The 12034-nt window shown below is 47.6% G+C and overlaps 1 protein-coding gene across 1 annotated transcript in view; it reads left to right on the top strand.

Annotated features, from left to right (window-relative positions):
- LOC140417838 (uncharacterized) overlaps positions 1 to 12034 on the top strand; it is a 94661-nt gene that overhangs the window by 22207 nt on the left and 60420 nt on the right. The gene's annotated exons all lie outside the window — the stretch shown is intronic.

Below are 12034 nucleotides of genomic sequence, written 5' to 3'. Positions count from 1 at the left end.
ACTCCACATAATCAGTCACACAAGGCCGGAATTTAACCCCGGTCACTGGCACTGTGAGGCAGCAGTGCTAACCACTGTGCCACAGTCAAACCAATCTCTCCTTGTAGGACAGTCCGGGAAACTCCCTATCAGCCAATTGACCCTCCGCTGCACTCCCTCTCTGGCAAATATATCCTTTCTTAGTTAGTGAGACGAAACTGTATACAATACTCCAGGTGTGGTCTCACCAAGGCCTTGTGTAACTGCAGAAAGACATCTCCACTTCTGAACTCAAATCCCTCTTTCAATGAAGGCCAACATATCATTGGCCTTCTTAACTGCTTGCTGCACCCCCCTCTCCACTTTCAGTGACTGGTGTACAAGGACAGCCAGCTCCCTTTCTACATCCACATTCACCAACAAATCACTGTTTAAATCAGACACTTTCCATCAGGATTTTGTTATATCAACGTGTAGAAATGTCAGAAATGACTGTGCTGTGCTCACCTAGAATGGCCACCATTAAGTAACTTAAAATGGCTGACTGCTGATCGTGGATTTTGTTTTGACAATATTCCCAGACAGACAGAGAGAGAAGCAGAAACAGACAGATGGAGAAACTAATAGAAGACATTTATTGGTGATTTTGAAACTCCATCAAACATGACCAGTAAAGGTACATCATGGGGTTAGACACAGATTCCTCTACACTGTCCCTGGCAAACACTCCCAGGACAGGTGCAGCACGGGGTTACATACGGAGTAAAGCTCCTCTGCACTGTCCCCATCAAACACTCCCAGCACAGGTACAAAACGGTGTTACATATCGAGCAGGGCTCTCTCTACACTGTTCCCATCAAACACTCCCAGGACAGGTGCAGCACGGGGTTAGATACAGAGTAAAGCTCCCTCGACACTGTCCCCATCAAACACTCCCAGGACAGGGACAGCACGGGGTTAGATACAGAGTAAAGCTCCCTCTACACTGTCCCCATCAAACACTCCCAGGACAGGTACAGCATGGGGTTAGATATGGAGTAAAGCTCCCTCTACACTGTCCCCATCAAACACTCCCAGGACAGGTACAGCACTGGGTTAGATAAAGAGAAAAGCTCCCTCTACACTGTCCCCATCAAACACTCCCAGGACAGGGACAGCACGGGGTTAGATACAGAGTAAAGCTCCCTCTACACTGTCTCCATCAAACACTCCCAGGGCAGGTACAGCATGGGGTTAGACACAGAGTAAAGCTCCTGCTACACTGTCCTCATCAAACACTCCCAGGACAGGTACAGCACGGGGTTAGATACAGAGTAAAGCTCCTGCTACACTGTCTCCATCAAACACTCCCAGGACAGGTACAGCACGGGGTTAGATACAGAGTAAAGCTCCTGCTACACTGTCCCCATCAAACACACCCTGGACAGGTACAGCATGGGGTTAGATACAGAGTAAAGCTCTCTCTACACTTTCCCCATCAAACACTCCCAGGACAGGTACAGCACAGGGTTAGATACAGAGTAAAGCTGCCTCTACACTGTCCCCATCAAACACTCCCAGGACAGGTACAGCACGGGGTCAGATATCGAGCAGGCTCTCTCTACACTATACTGTTTCCATTTTCTCACATCATATTTGCTTCTTTTCCAATTCACTTTCCTTCTGTGCCATCTCGTTCTTGCTCTTAATAGTGGGAACCGTTCCTCCCTGTCTACTCTGTCCGGCACCCCCAAGAATTTGAACACCTCTATCTAATCTCCTCTTGGCCATTTCTCTGCGTGGAGAACAGACCCAACCTCTCCAATCTAACCTCATCACTGAAGTTTCTCATTCCTGAACCATTCTTGTGAACCCCCTCTGCACTCGCTCCAGTGTGTTCACATCCTTCCTATAGTGTGGCGCCCAGAACTGTCCACAATATTCCAGCTGAGGTCTAGCTAGTGTCTTGTATAACTTCAGCCTTACCTCCTCGCTCTTGTACCAATGCGGAAAATACTGAGCAGGTCAGGCAGCATCTGTGGAGAGAGAAATAGAATCTTGGACCAGGGCGACTGGCAGATAGACAGATAGAGAAAAGTCCACACACACAGTAACACACTTACCCTCACACAGAGACCCTGCTCTAATCAGATAGAAAATGCGGCAGATCACTTCTCCATCAGTAAATGGAAGGAAATTAATTGGATTGCTCTTCAAAAAGACCAGCTCATATTTAAAAAGAATGGGTGGGTGGGAGGGTTGGTGCTTCCCAATCTTTTGTATTGTTATTGGGCGGTGAATTTGGAGAAGATTGGGCAATGGTGGGGAGAGGAAGAAGCGGAATGGGTACAGGTGGTGGAAGCATCGTGTAAAGGGGCTAGTTCGCAGACTTCCGCTGCGGCTCCACTCCCATTTCCCCCGGGGAGGTTTACACAAAGCCCGGTGCTGGCATCTTCCTTCAACATCTGGAGCAAGCGGGGACGCCATTTTGGTTTGGTAAACTTTACGGTGCGAGCGCCTATTTATGGAAACCCCCGATTCACCCCGGCGGCAAGACTGGATACAATATTTAAACAGTGGCATAAAGCTGGGCTGAAACAGGTTAAAGACTTGTTGTTGGAAAGTAGATTTGAAGAATTGAGGGAGAAACATAAAATGCAGAGGGAGGTGAAGTTTAATTATCTTCAATGATGAAACTTGGTGAAAAAGGAGTTGTCCTCGTTCGTTTGCCTACCAGAGAACAAGGTGCTGGATAAATTGCTCCTCCCAGCTGAGTTGGTGATGGGAGAATTACTAACATTTACAGGTGGCTGATGGACAGAAAGAAAGCAGCGATTGAAGAGATGAAACAAAAGTGGAAGGAAGAGTTGGATGTGGCGTTGGAATGGGAACGATGGAGTGAGATTATACCAGGGTCAATGCGACATCTTCATGTGCTCTGATGGGCTTGATACAATTCAAGGATGTACACAGGGGACATATGACACAGGACCGAATGAGCAGATTCTTCACAGAGGAAGAAGATAAATGTGAGAATGTCAAGGAGGACCAGTTAACCATGTCCAGATCTTCTGGTCACGTCCACAATTCGTGGGGTTCTGGCTCTCGCTATTTAAAACACAAACAAAAGTTGTGGAGGTGGAAATATTACTGGGACCACATGAGGCAATTTCTGGGGTGTCGGAAGTACCGGGACTAATGGATGGGGACGGGGCCGATGTGGTGGCCTTTGCCACATTGATCGCCCGGAGGCTAATTTTATTGGAAGGGAAGTCAGAAGATGCGCCAAAAATATCAACATGGTTGAGGGATATTGCGGAATTCCTTAAACTTGAGAAACTAAAGTTAGCCCTTTGTGGCTCAGATGGGGGTTTCTGGACGAGATGGAAGCTGTTCTTGTCTCTATTTACAGATCTGTTTGTTGCCAGTGGGTAAGGGGAGGAAAGAGGGGAAAGGTTCAATGGAAATCAAGGAATAAATGTCAAATGAGGAGAATAGTATTTTGTTTGTGTTGTGACTGACTGATTGTTTGTATGTTGTTATGTCCGTCCTCATCGGAATGAAAATATTTTCAAAAAACACAGCAACAGTGACCACACTTATTAAAAAGTAGCTCACGGACTGCAAAATGTTTGAAGGTCATGAGTTAAAAGTCTTAAACTTAAACGTGGAAATGAGGGAGTTAATTCATCCTTTCCACAGGGGACGTGGGAGAATTTTCCACCATGATCACATTTCTGATTGTGGAATCTTACTGTGCAATCAATATGTCTGCTGTCAGTTTGTACATGTTCAAGTAGAAAGAGAGCAAGAAATCCATCTTCAGAGACTCTGAACTTAATTTTGAAAGTGCCACCATTTTTGGGCTCTTCCTGTGCACAAGCTGCCTGCAGAATTCCCCAAATTAAAAACAAGGTGAGAGAGGAGAGTGAGGGGCGAGTTAACAGAAAGCAGTTGGGGTTATCAAACTGACCGTTTTCATTGAATCCAAATTGTTTCATTATAAATTCTAATCTCATGAACTGACATCAGATGATTTCAGTGAAAAAATCCCATTGAACCTCCTTGTCTAATAAAATGATGTTGTTGCCGATGACCCTGTTTTCATTGAGGAATAAGCTTAACATCTCACAGTGTGAAAAAATCAAATTGAATCCAAATTTATAGAGCAGCTCATTGAAGAAATCTGTCTGTGAACAACATGTAAAATATGAAGTGAAACTTTGCAATGAGCTTTGTTTTTGTGGCCAGGAATCTTCTCTTAAAGACCCATCAAACACTCCCAGGACAGGTACAGCACGGGGTTAGATAAAGAGTAATGCTCCCTCTAGACAGTCACCATCAAACACTCCCAGGACAGGTACAGCATAGGGTTAGATAAAGAGTAAAGCTCCCTATACACAGTCACCATCAAACACTTCTAGGGTGCGTACAGCACGGGGTGATACAGAGTCAAGCTCCCTCTACACTGTCCCCATCAAACACTACAGGACAGGTACAGCACGAGGTTAGATAATGAATGAAGCTCCCTCTACACTGTCCCCATTAAACATTCCCAGGACAGGTACAGCATAGGGTTAGATAAAGAGTAAAGCTCCCTCTGGACTGTCCCCATCAAACACTCCTAGGATGGGTACAGCATGGGGTGATACAGAGTAAAGCTCCCTCTGGACTGTCCCCATCAAACACTCCCAAGACAGGTAAAGCACAGGGAGAGATACAGAGTAAAGCTCCCTCTCCACTATCCACATCAAAAACTCCCAGGACAGGTACAGAACGGGGTTAGATACAGAGTAAAGCTCCCTCTACACTGTCCCCATCAAACACTCCCAGGACAGGTACAGCACGGTGTTAGATACAGAGTAAATCTCCCTCTACACTGTCCCCATCAAACACTCCCAGGAGAGGTACATCGGAACAGGAGTGGGCCATCCAGCTGATCGAGCCTGCCTTCGCGACTAGACCACCTTAACAATAACCAATTTTAATAATCCGATACAAAGCCCTGGATGAATTTATTTCCCAGCAGCATCAGTAGCTGTAAATCCTGCTCTACACTGTGTCAGAAATATTACTGCATTTGAGAATGTCATTGTGTATATTACCTTGTGATATATAACCGTTCTCATCCATATCTCTATTGAGAACACATTAGCTCCTTTCCCAGTTATCACTGCAGTTGACCCCGTCACTGTTTATACTGTCAGCTCTTGTCCCAGTTAATACTACATTACACCATACTGCTGTGGACACTACAATTAACCCTTTTGGAGTGCTGACTACCATGTACCCAGGGTAAGAGCCTGTGGGACTACCATGTATAATAATCTTTATTGTCACAAGTAGGCTTACATTAACACTGCAATGAAGTTACTGTGAAAAGCCCCTAGTCGCCACATTCCGGCGCCTGTTCGGGTACACAGAGGGAGCATTCAGAATGTCCAAATGACCTAACAGCACGTCTTTCAGACTTGTGGGAAGAAACCGGAGCTCCCGGAGGAAAACCACGCAGACACAGAGAGAACGTGCCGGGAATCGAACCCGGGACCCTGGAGCTGTAAAGCCACAGTGCTACCCACTGTGCTACCGTGCCGTGTAAAAAGTCACACACACAAACTCCCACCCCACCCCAGACACACAAACACGTGTACAGACAAACACAAACTCACACACAGACACAAACTCAGACAGGCTGCGTCAATACAGCTTGCAAATGGAGCGAGATCCATTCTCCACCTTTAACTTGGAGAGGTGTATCTGGCCTGTGTGTGACCCAAGTCACACACGGACTCTGAACATCCTCACAACAGCTTGCGGACAGACTTCTCCAAAGCACTTTTCATAACCTTTGGGTATCACAAACTGCTTCACAGGCAATGGAGCCCATTTGAAATCTAGTCAGTGGTAATTTAGGAAAGGACCAGTGAATTTCAGAGAGACACAGAAACAGGATGAGATTGTGCTGTACATGTTTCACAGCTGACACTGAGACACACACGAGATGTACAATATCAATTATTATTCTGAAGCATGTGATTAAATCACCCTTAAACTAAATTCCAGTGTTTCAGAGTAAAGCTTTATCTGCACTGTCCATCAAACACTCACAACCCAAATGTTGTCTGGGCTTAAATACTGTCCTCTCCAAAGAATTTTTCATTCCAGACAGTTATTTTTATTTTTTGGAAAAGCAGAACTCAAATTGCACCGAATCCCAGGGTGGACTCTTGTTTATTTCAGCCCTTCACATTTAAACATGAAGTTTAAGCTCCGATTACAGGTGTCTGCGTGTCTCTGTTTGTATATTCTCTGTTATTGTTGTTTTGTCATTTGTCTGAAGTATTTGAATAATCGGCCTTGGTTAATCAATCCTTTCTCTCAGCACATGGAAGTTGTGAACCTTCAAGGCTGTCAGTCTGATATAGATAACAAAAAGCTACATCCTTTGATCAATCCATTCCCCAACCCTAAATAGATATCACACATTTCCATAATGCAGGAATATCTCCATCAAAACTTCCAATCAGTTCCCAATACTCTTGTTAACACGTGCCTGTATAACCTAAATTCCACTGACAGATTCCGAAAGCTGCACAGAAAAATGACTGGTTATTTTAAACTTTGAAACAAAACTATTTGAACTTGTGCTTCAATCCTATTATACAGAAATGTTGTCCTGTGGGCTGACAGTTTCTCAGTAAGACTGAAACATTGAGGTACGCCTCGCACTGCACTTGACAACATTTGTGGCACTTCCAAAATCTACCATACATTGCTATCTGTATTGTGTGAATCTAGCTGTGAAATATCTGTACAGTTTAAACTTCCACTGTTTCTGTCTTCTCATCATTTATAAAGATCACGGTTCTATCCTTTTTAAGTCTAAAGCACATCATCTAAACATTTCCCAACACTGAAACACGTCCACCAGTTCAGTCTACCGCCAAAACGATAATATCTCCCTGCAGTTTGATGTTTCCAGCAATGTTGCTTACAACGCTGTCTAATGTTTGGTGTCATTGGCAAACTGGGATGTGTAGCATTCTATCAAATGGTCTTAAATGGCTAATATATATGTATGTGTGTGCGCCAATGTGTGTGTACACGCATGTGTCTATGCACGCATGTGTGTGTGTGTGTGTGTATGTATCTGTTGCCGTGTATGTACCAGTCAGTGTGTGCACGCACATGTGTGTGTGTGTGTGTATCTGTGAACTTGTGTGTATACGCATTTAAGTCTCAAAGGAAAATATGAGCATGTGTAGGCGATGTGGCCCATCGAGTCTGCTCCACCATTCAAACAGATCCTGGCACGCACAGACGCACGCACACTCACACACACATTCCTATTGTATTATACACAGTCGATTTGTGTCTGGAACATGCTCAATGATTGAGCTTCCACAACCCTCTGGATCAGAGAATTCCAAGATTCTCCACCCTCTCAATGAAGAAATTCCTCCTCATCTCAGTCTGCAATGGTCTACCCCTGATTCTGAGCATTCATGTCAAGAGGGCGAGAATACAAGACCAGGGATGTACTTCTGAGGCTGTATAAGGCTCTGGTCAGACGCCATTTGGAGTATTGTGAGCAGTTTTAGGCCCAGTATCTAAGGAAGGATGTGCTGCCTTGGAAAGGGTCCAGTGGAGGTTCACAAGAATGTTCCCTGGAATGAAGAACTTGTCGTATGAGGAATGGTTGAGGACACTGGGTCTGTACTCGTTGGAGTTTAGAAGGATGAGGGGGGGTCTTATTGAAACTTACAGGATACTGCGAGGCCTGGATAGAGTGGACGTGGAGAGGATGTTTCCACTTGTAGGAAAAACTAGAAGCAGAGGACACCATCTCAGAGTAAAGGGACGATCCTTTAAAACAGAGATGAGGAGGAATTTCTTCAGCCAGAGGGCGGTGAATATGTGGAGCTCTTTGCCGCAGAAGGCTGTGGAGGCCAAATCACTGAGTATCTCTAAGACAGAGATAGATTGGTTCTTGATCAATAAGGGGATCAGGGGTTATGGAGAGAAGGCAGGAGAATGGGGATTAGAAAAATATCAGCCATGATTGAATGGCGGAGCAGACTCGATGGGCCGAGTGGCCTAATTCTGCTTCAATGTCTTATGGTCTTATGGTTTGAGACTGTGCCCCCTCCCCCTGGGTCTAATCTCACCAGTCAGAGAGAACATCTGACCTACATCTATCTTGTGATGCCCCGTATGAATTGTGTATGTTTCGAGATCACCTCTCATTTTTCGGGAACACAGGTACATTTTCCTCAATCTCTCCTCATCAGACAACTTCACCATCCCAGGGATTCATCTGGTGAATCTCCATTACACTCCTTCTACAGCAAGTATATCCTTCCTTAGATATGGAGAACAAAACTCCACACAATGGTCCAGGTGTGTTGTGACCAAGGCTCTGTACAATTGCAGCAAGTCATCTTAACCCCAATACTAATAACACTGAGCGATGAAAGTTAACGTACCATTGGCCTTCCTGATTGCTTAATGTACCCGCACGCTAGCGTTTAGTGACCCATGAATAAGGAGTTAGATACAGAGTAAAGCTCCCTCTACACTGACCCATCAAACACTCCCAGGACAGGTACAGCACGGGGTTAGATACAGAGTAAAGCTCCCTCTACACTGTCCCCATCAAACACTCCCAGGACAGGTACAGCACGGGGTTAGATACAGAGTAAAGCTCCCTCTACACTGTCCCCATCAAACACTCCCAGGACAGGTACAGCACGGGGTTAGATACAGAGTAAAGCTCCCTCTACACTGTCCCCATCAAACACTCCCAGGACAGGTACAGCACGGGGTTAGATACAGAGTAAGGTTTCTTCTACACTGTCCCCATCAAACACTCCCAGGACAGGTACAGCACGGGGTTAGATACAGAGTAAAGCTCCCTCTACACTGTCCCCATCAAACACTCCCAGAACAGGTACAACACGGGGTTAGATACAGAGTAAGGTTTCCTCTACACTGTCTCCATGATCACTCCCAAGACATGGCAGAGGCAGTACAACGTGGAAATCACCATCCCTGTGTGTAGTCTGAACAGCGCTTTTGGAATGTGATACAGAGAATCATAGAATATACATTGCAGGAGTAGGCCATTTGGCCCATCGAATCTGCACTGGCCCTCGGAGAGAGCACCCTACACAAGCCCACGCCTCCACCCTCTCCAAATAACCCCAGTAACACCACCTACCCTTTGGGCCACTAAGGGGCAATTTAGCACGGCCAACATCTCCTCTCATCCTTCTCAGCTCTAGTGAATACCGGCACAATCACAGAATCCCTACAATGCAGAAGGAGGCCATTCTGCCCATCGAATCTACACCAACCTTCTGACACAGCACTCTATGTAAGCTCAGTCACCCGCCCTATCCCAACAACTCCTTAACCTAATCTAAACAATCTTTCTTGGACACTAAGGGGTAATTTAGCAGGACCATTCCACCTAGCCTGCAACATCTTTGGACTGTGGAAGGAAACCGGAGCACCCGGAGGAAACCCACGCACACACGGAGAGAAACTGCCAACTCCACATAATCAGTCACACAAGGCCGGAATTTAACCCGGGTCACTGGCACTGTGAGGCAGCAGTGCTAACCACTGTGCCACAGTCAAACCAATCTCTCCTTGAAGGACAGCCCGGTAACCTCCCTATCAGCCGAATGACCCTCCGCTGCACTCCCTCTCTGGCAACTATATCCTTTCTTAGTTAGGGAGACCGAAACTGTACGCAATACTCCTGGTGTGGTCTCACCAAGGCCTTGTGTCACTGCAGAAAGACATCTCCACTTCTGAACTCAAATCCCTCTTTCAATGAAGGCCAACATATCATTGGCCTTCTTAACTGCTTGCTGCACCCCTCTCTCCACTTTCAGTGACTGGTGTACAAGGACAGCCAGCTCCCTTTCTACATCCACATTCACCAACAAATCATTGTTTAAATCAGACACTTTCCATCAGGATTTTGTTACACCAACGTGTACAAATGTCAGAAATGACTGTGCTGTGCTCACCTAAAATGGCCACCATTAAGTAACTTAAAATGGCTGACTGCTGATCGTGGATTTTCTGTTGACAATATTCCCACACAGACAGAGAGAGAAGCAGAAACAGACAGATGGAGAAACTAATAGATGACATTTATTTGAGATTTTGAAACCCTGTCAAACACTCCCAGGACAGGTACATCACGGGGTTAGATACAGAGTGAAGCTCCCTCTATATTGTCCCCCATCAAACAATCCCAGGACAGGTACAGTACGGGGTTAGATATAGAGAAAAGCTCCCACTACACTGTCCCCATCAAACACTCCCAGGACAGATACAGCACGGGGTTAGATACAGAGTAAAGCTCCCTCTACACTGTCCCCATCAAACACTCCCAGGACAGGTACAGCACGGGGTTAGATACAGAGTAAAGCTCCCTCTACACTGTCCCCATCAAACATTAGACACACAGATTGCGAGGGACACACAGATTGCGAGGGACGCAAAATGAAAATTGAAATCGCTTATTGTCACAAGTAGGCTTCAAATGAAGTTACTGTGAAAAGCCCCTAGTCGCCACATTACTGCGCCTGTTCGCGGAGGCTGTTACGGGACACACAGAGAGCGAGTGACGCACTGGGAGCAAGGGACACACTGGGAGCGAGGGACGCACAGAGGGCGAGGGACGCACAGAGGGCGAGGGACGCACAGAGGGCGAGGGACGCACAGAGGGCGAGGGACGCACAGAGGGCGAGGGACGCACAGAGGGCGAGGGACGCACAGAGGGCGAGGGACGCACAGAGGGCGAGGGACGCACAGAGGGCGAGGGACGCACAGAGGGCGAGGGACGCACAGAGGGCGAGGGACGCACAGAGGGCGAGGGGCGCACAGAGGGCGAGGGGCGCACAGAGGGCGAGGGGCGCACAGAGGGCGAGGGGCGCACAGAGGGCGAGGGACCCACAGAGAGCGAGGGACCCACAGAGAGCGAGGGACCCACAGAGAGCGAGGGACCCACAGAGAGCGAGGGACCCACAGAGAGCGAGGGACCCACAGAGAGCGAGGGACCCACAGAGAGCGAGTGACCCACAGAGAGCGAGGGACCCACAGATTGCGAGGGACCCACAGACCCACAGATCACACACACACACATGATCTTACATACTCACACTCACTCTTACATACTCACTCACACCCTCACTCACACTCACTATTACTCACTCATTCTTACATACGCACACACTTTTACACACACATGCTCACTCACTTTCACACATTAACTTGCTCACTCTTACACACTCACCCACACTTCCAATCACTCACACTCACATACTAATCACTCACTCGCACACCAATCACTCACACTCACACACTAATCACTCACTCGCACACCAATCACTCACACTCACATACTAATCACTCACTCGCACACCAATCACTCACACTCACATAATAATCACTCACTCGCACACCAATCACTCACACTCACCGACACGCTCACACGCTCATTCCCATTCACTCACAAACTCACTCTTACACACTCAGTCACTCTTATACAAACACACTGTTCACACACACTTACACACACTCACTCGTACACACTCACTCTTACAATCACACACAGTAGTTCTCACCAATTCTCACTCTTACACACACTCACTCACTGTTATACACACTCACTCAGACACTGAGGGACACGCAGAGAGCGAGGGACACGCAGAGAGCGAGGGACACGCAGAGAGCGAGGGACACGCAGAGAGCGAGGGACACGCAGAGAGCGAGGGACACGCAGAGAGCGAGGGACACGCAGAGAGCGAGGGACACGGCGGGAGCGAGGGACACGGCGGGAGCGAGGGACACGGCGGGAGCGAGGGACACGGCGGGAGCGAGGGACACGGCGGGAGCGAGGGACACGGCGGGAGCGAGGGACACGGCGGGAGCGAGGGACACGGCGGGAGCGAGGGACACGGCGGGAGCGAGGGACACGGCGGGAGCGAGGGACACGGCGGGAGCGAGGGACACGGCGGGAGCGAGGGACACGGCGGGAGCGAGGGACACGGCGGGA

This window comes from Scyliorhinus torazame, chromosome 5, assembly GCF_047496885.1.
Source record: "Scyliorhinus torazame isolate Kashiwa2021f chromosome 5, sScyTor2.1, whole genome shotgun sequence".
Lineage (NCBI taxonomy): Eukaryota > Metazoa > Chordata > Chondrichthyes > Carcharhiniformes > Scyliorhinidae > Scyliorhinus > Scyliorhinus torazame.
This window is presented reverse-complemented; position numbering and strand designations above follow the sequence as displayed.